The sequence below is a fragment of the Penaeus vannamei genome, chromosome 18, assembly GCF_042767895.1.
Source record: "Penaeus vannamei isolate JL-2024 chromosome 18, ASM4276789v1, whole genome shotgun sequence".
Taxonomy (NCBI): domain Eukaryota; kingdom Metazoa; phylum Arthropoda; class Malacostraca; order Decapoda; family Penaeidae; genus Penaeus; species Penaeus vannamei.
Genome location: NC_091566.1, coordinates 37,833,771 through 37,840,414, shown reverse-complemented (window position 1 = coordinate 37,840,414; position 6,644 = coordinate 37,833,771). Strand labels below are relative to the sequence as shown.

General features: G+C 46.3%; 1 protein-coding gene across 23 annotated transcripts in view; it reads left to right on the top strand.

Annotated features, from left to right (window-relative positions):
• The first annotated feature begins 168 nt into the window (after positions 1-168).
• LOC113808002 (muscleblind-like protein 1) overlaps positions 169-6,644 on the top strand; it is a 575,352-nt gene continuing 568,876 nt past the window's right edge. For 19 of the 23 annotated variants that reach the window (XM_070133277.1, XM_070133275.1, XM_070133286.1 and 16 more), the window contains exon 1: positions 169-323. The gene's annotated coding sequence lies outside the window, so the exon portion shown is untranslated. Of the gene's footprint in view, positions 324-5,177; positions 5,218-6,644 lie in introns of all 23 variants that reach the window. The other 4 variants (XM_070133289.1, XM_070133284.1, XM_070133265.1 and 1 more) reach the window with 3 other exon arrangements.

Below are 6,644 nucleotides of genomic sequence, written 5' to 3'. Positions count from 1 at the left end.
CCAAGAGCAGCGCCATGAGGTAACAGTCAACGATGTTCGTAGGCGGGATTTTGCATCTGGCAACCCGCGCTTGTTCGCTTTCCTTTCTTCACAACAATATTTTATTCGGTTAATTTTGACTCGTCTATTTGAAACAAGGAAGGAAATGATGAGTTCTGTGTAGGATTTCCAAACGTGGGTGGGTGTGGGCACGTGAACACTGGCAACTTCCCACATGGCGGCGGCGGTGGACTGGCCAAGTGGCCCTCGCATCAGTCTGCGCTGGGACGCTCAGCAAGCTGCTCCACGCTGGCGCTTCTCTCCGCCATTGCCTTGCTCTAGAGGTGTGTACACGACGCTGAGGCACGAGTGTAGGCCTCACGAAGCAAGGTCTAGTGTCTTTAAAGGGTGTGAGCTAGTGGGTGATTCATTTTGAAGCAGTGGAGGAAAGGAGGTGGGATTGTGGAGTCGCCCACACCACTCTACAGTTGTTGCCTCGCCCGGCCGCCAGTTGACCGGCATTGCCAACTTTGCGGGACAAAAACTCGTTACCATGAAATGTTGATCGACGTTTATAAAATCACAGAAGTCATCCCAGAGACGGAGAGAGCCCGAGGTCCGTGTCAAGCAGAAAGGTGCACAAAGCCGTTTCAAAAGGCCCTCTCTCCTGCCGTGCCATTGGGGCTTCGTCACACCAGTTTCGCTCCAGCTGGGGTCAGGGGTTTAAAAGCGATTTCGGGGGGGCTCCAATGATTCAATGTGGCGCTCCGAATCAATAATGTAATTTTTGACACCGGCTCGTGTGGTTCCCGTAAACTTGGCAATTCCGAGTAGAGTAGGAAGAGTGCGAGAGACGGTGGTTGTGGTAAAAAGGTGCCCCCTGCGAGTGGTGCCCCCGTGTGTGACAGAGCGAAGGAGACAGCTGTCCCCTCTAACCCCCACCCCCTTTTAGCCAACCTTCGCTCTGGTGCACAAACCCCACCAGGAAAGACGTGGATAGATGTCTTGTTATACTGACCCCCCTCCCCCCTATGTAAAAATGTAAAAAAATGGTGGAGAAGACACCCATTGTGGAGATGATATGGAAAGTGTAAATTGACGGCAAGTTGGTTGTTGCCGGATCAGTTTTAGAGTGAAATAATATATATGCAGTGTACGTGTGACTCTTGTTGGTGTAATTTGGAACTGAAATAGGCCTAGTAGAAGTGTCAAAAAGTTTTAGATAAAGAGAATATGCAGTTGCTTTTCATAGCCCATTTCAAAGAAAATTTGGTGATCTGAAGGCCTGGTTATATATTAATGTTACAAAAAAAGATTAGTAGCCGAAATAAGGCTCACTATTCCCTGATGTCATGCTCATGTGATAGTGGTGTTGCAAGTTAACTCACACTTAAGGTGTTGTAGAGACCAAGGAATGTTTAGATCGCTTTCAGCCGAATGCGTCACGTTTTTGTTTGATCTCTGTGTGTAGTCTTGAATTGTCCCAGTGTATGTATTTTTAGCATTTAGTAGCAAATGTGGTCATGTGCTTGTATATGTTTGCATGTCAACCGTTTTAGTCAATTATAGTGAAACAAAATATCTTGACTTGTGCTATACTTCCATTCTGCAAAACTCATATGTTTTATAGTCAGTCCCTTTGGTGTATATCTCACAGCGGCGGATATACAGTAAGATTTCATTGTGTTTTTAACCCTTTTTTGGCCCAAGAGAAAAGAAAAATTCCCACAATTCCCCCTCCTTCTCCTTACTATCAGCCTCAAAATCTCTTTCTCGTTCTCCTTTTGTCATTGTAGCCTCCGAGAAACGAGCAAGTTTTACCTCTTTCCCGGCGCCCGAGTGCTAAATGCTTCATTCACGAAAATAGGTCTACAGCGCTTTTGTATCAGTGTCCTTAATCTCCCGCTCGTCACCAACGCTGTCCTTTGTGTTATTATGAAAGAATGGAAAAGAGAGAGAGAGTGGAGACGGAAGATGAGCGTGTCAAAGAAAGCACTAGTGTCTTCTCTCCGCCCGCATTGCGCCATCTCTAAGCGCCTTTGCAGTGTTCTCGCAGAGTGAGATTTGTGTTTTGACTCATTAAATGATCGCCACTTTAGATCCTTTTTTCAACTCGTTCAAGTCTTTTCTTTGCTCTTTTTTTAATTTTCGGGAATTCTCTTGTTTTTTGTTTTATTTTTCCGATTCGTCTTGTTCGTTTTATCGCTTGCAATTAACATGACGTGGCATTGGCCCGAGCGACGTGAAATCTCCGCGGCCGCTGTGTGAAATTTTGCTCAAGTTGTTTCTGAAGTGTTGTGATTTCTCTTATTGCTCTTCATCTCTCCTTCGTAGTAAGACATTTTGTTCATTTTATTTTATTTTATGTCGTGATAGTTTATTATAGTTTTAAGTATTTATTTATTTGCAATCGGGATAAACCATCCATCGGTCTTAGCGGCGGTTGTGAAAATTTACTCCGTTGCAGAAATCAGAAATCACGGTTCGTTTTTGTTTTTTTTCTTTAATTTTCTTTCATGCTAACGTAAATTTTTTCATCCTTTTTTACTTCAATCTTCAAACCGCACAATCAGCTGTCTGGCAATTATCACTTCTGTCCAAAATCAGAATTGCAGTGGCGTGTACTAACATATCATTAACTGCACCAAGAAATTATGTAGTTCTCTCTTTCTCCGCACTCAAAACCTCGTCACAGCTGTCGCACATCACGTCACATTGAAGTGACTTACTCCGCATGCGCGTCCTTAAACGCTCCAACATCCATCATAAAAAACATATTAGCAAGGTTAGATCCCGTGGCTTTAAATCGCGTGTGATTTGTTTCCCACAAAGTAACTCAAGCGGCGCACCTTACCGAAGGCTCCCAGATCGCGACCCGGAATTATGACATCGGAAGATTACCCGGTAAACCCCCCTTTTCTTGTCTTTTCTTTACGTGTTTCTAGGTTTTGTTGGTCGTGGTTTACGTGCGAGAGAGAGAGAGAGAGAGAGAGAGAGAGAGAGAGAGAGAGAGTTAGAGAGAGACATATTTTCTCCAGCGCCGTAAACAAAACGAGATAGCGGATGTTCCTCAGACACTTGCAATATTAGCTTGCAATTTAAGCGCGTGTTACATACCGTTCCGCGCCCTGACTCCGACCCTCACCCAATTTCCAAGTTCTCTCCCATTATCGCTACGGTAATTGTAATTTGAATGTCCCAGGCTTCCTCCCTCTCCCCCTGACACACATGGGATACAGTTCACTTCATGCCTTACCTGCCTCAATCGAGTCGTTTCTCTCTCTCTCTCTCTCTCGTGTTTTTGTCTCAAACGTGTCTAAGTCCAAAAGAGTCTCTCTCTCTCTCTCTCTCTCTCTCTCTCTCTCTCTCTCTCTCTCTCTCTCTCTCTCTCTCTCTCTCTCGTGTTTTTGTCTCAAACGTGTTTAAGTCCAAAAGTCTCTCTCTCTCTCTCTCTCTCTCTCTCTCTCTCTCTCTCTCTCTCTCTCTCTCTCTCTCTCTCTCTCTCTCTCTCTCTCGTGTTTTTGTCTCAAACGTGTCTAAGTCCAAAAGAGTCTCTCTCTCTCTCTCTCTCTCTCTCTCTCTCTCTCTCTCTCTCTCTCTCTCTCTCTCTCTCTCTCTCTCTCTCTCTCTCTCTCTTCTCCTTTCAACCTGTCACCCGCAGAAAGAACGAATGGACATCTACCGCCCTCCACCCCCTATTAGTTATTTTTAGAACAACTTGAAGGGCGTATAACTAGGTGGTTGTTTCTCCCACGTGTTGTACAGCGGGGTTGCCTCGGGGTTATTAAGAGGGGGGGAGGAGGGGGGAGGGGGGGATGGGACACGATGCGCCCGCCAAATTCAGTGACGTTCGGGTGACGGTTTGTCCGAAAGCGTGAGTCGAAAGGTCGGTGGGATTAATGATCGTAAGGAAAGAACGGATCCATTTCGTAGTTCGGGTTAGTTGTTGTTCTTTTCTTTTTTTATGATGACTTCGTGACTTTTGTTCGTAGTCACCAATCCGAATTTTCCCGCGCCTGGCCCTCCCCTTCCCCTTCCCCCCCCACCCCCGAAGCCCCTCGCCACCCCCATATTCACCAAACCGAACATCCTTTCCTAACCTGAGCCCCTTTTTGTACTATTTTATGTAGTGACGTTAAATTGTGTAATGTTAACGGCGATGTTATTGTTTGTTATCATTGCTTTTGCTATTATCATTATTATTATTATTATCATTATTATCGTTATCATTATTATCGTTATTATTATTATTGTTGTTATTATTATTATTATTATTATTATTATTATTATTATTATTATTATTATTATTATTATTATTATTATTATTATTATTATTATTATTATTACCATCATTCGGATCGCTTATCCAGTCGCTATCATCGATGGCAGAGGTTGGTGATATATATTTATTCCTCGTTTTATAGATTTTGTGTTATTGTGGATTAGGGATTTTTTACCGATTTGTGTCAGATTTGTGTTTAGATTAGATCGATAGGTTTGCTAATCACGTTGCGTATTTTTAAGCGCGTTTACTCGGATACACACACACACGCACACACACACACACTCACACACAGACACACACACACGCACACGCACACACACACACACGCACACACACACACACACACACGCACACACACACACACACACACACACACACACACACACACACACACACACACACACACACACACACACACACACACACACGCACACGCACACATATGATAGAAATTCTTTTCCATTGTATTGTAATTAAATGTTGTATTCATTATACTATATTCCAACACTCACTGCCCTTGCGCGCGCGTTTGTGTGTCTGTGGTTGGAAATATAACTGTAAGTGTAGGTGTGTGTAGGTGTAGGTTGAGATAGCCCGCTCGCTGCGTGTGCTCGGTCCCCACACGCACCCTTATCAATCGTGAGGAGACCGGAAACGGAGAGATAACACATATCCTGTCATTTCGAAACTATTCTCTTCAACCACACAAACAGACAGCTTTCGCTTCCCCTCCCCCTACCCCTACCCCTCCCATCCCAGGCCTTAATCCCTCCCGCCCTATTCGCTCCCCCACCCCCTTCTCCCTCTCCCCTCCTCCCCCCCTCTCCCCTCCCCTCGCTTACCATATGTGTGCCTTTGTCATCACGCTTCAGTATTTTATGTGTGACCTCCGCTGACCTTGTTTTTGGTGCAGGCAACGACCGGCGCAACGGAAGACGATCGCTAACGTAGCGGCAAGTATAGAAATTGTGTTTTTTTATTTATAGGCTTATGGATTGATTTTTTTTTTTTTTTAATCGGGGACGATCCAGGGGATTCCTGTAAGAATTAAATGCGTCAAAATTGATTTAGTCTTCATCACGCCTCCCCCCCCCCCCCCCATTGCTATCATTTCTGTGTATTCCCCTTTATTCTCTTCTATTTCTCCCCTATTGCCTTTCCTCTTCCTGTCTCTCTTTTATTCCCTCCCATTCCTCCCCCCTGCCTCTCTTCTCTCCCTCTAACCCTATCTCCCTCACTCCCTCTCTCTCTCTCTAACCCTCTAATATTCTCTCCATCCCTCCCTCCTCTCTCCCTCCAGCCCTCCCTCCTCTCTCCCTCCCTGCCTCCCTCCTTCTCTCTCTCTAACCCTCCAGTACTCCCTCCCTACCTCCTCTCTCCCTCCAGCCCTCCCTCCCTGTCTCCCTCCCTCTCTACCTCTCTCTAACCCTCCAGCCCTCCCTCCATACCTCCTCTCTCTCTCCCTACCTCCTCTCCCTCTCCACCCCTCCCTCTCCCCCTTTCCCTCCCTCCCTCTCTCCCTCCAGTACTCCCTCCCTCCCTCCTCTCTCCCTCTCCCCCTTTCCCCCCTCCCTCTCCCCCCCACGAGCATCTAGGGTAGCTGGATTTCCCCGCAGCAAATCCCTATCGACGTGAAGCGGAAATTATCCAAGCCGCGACCTGCCACGACCCGCGCGACGGTGGCCAGTCCAGCAGGCAGCCAGACGGTCGCCTCTGCCTGCTGGCCCGTCCACCGCCCGCCTGCTGTATTTCTTTTGTTTTTTTGGTTTTGTTTTGGTTGGGTTGGGTTTATTTGTTTTTTGTTTTTTTAGGTTTATTGTTCTTGTTTATTAATTGTGTCTGTCTACGGTTGGTATTTTCGTTCAGAATCGTGGTAGGTAGGGTTTTAGGTTTTGTGAGCGTTTGCTGGAGCTATATAAAGAATGGCGGGTGTGGGGGTATATATTTGTGTGTGTGTGTGTGTGTGTGTGTGTGTGTGTGTGTGTGTGTGTGCGTGCGTGCGTGCGTGCATATACAGACACACACTCACCAATACATAAGTATGTGTGAACGTATGTATGAAGCAAAATCCATTTCTTTATTTCCTTTTAGGTTAAATCAGCCGTTATGCCGCTTTGAATAGGCTTAGGTACACGTCTATTCGCTCGACTGTTGCGAGTGAATGTGGGAATCCGTTGAAAGTTTAATTGCACAAGTTGCCAGTCGGGAGCCGAAACAATACTCGCTTTTGTTCGGCTATTGTGAGTTCTCGTATCACTTTTTGTGTGGACCGGCGCTCATTTCGGCCAGCTCGGGAGTGCATCGGAAGTACCGGGTCGGCGCGAGGTGGGGCGGGGGGGTGGGGGTGGGGGTGGGGGTGGGGGAGTGTCCGGTACGTCGG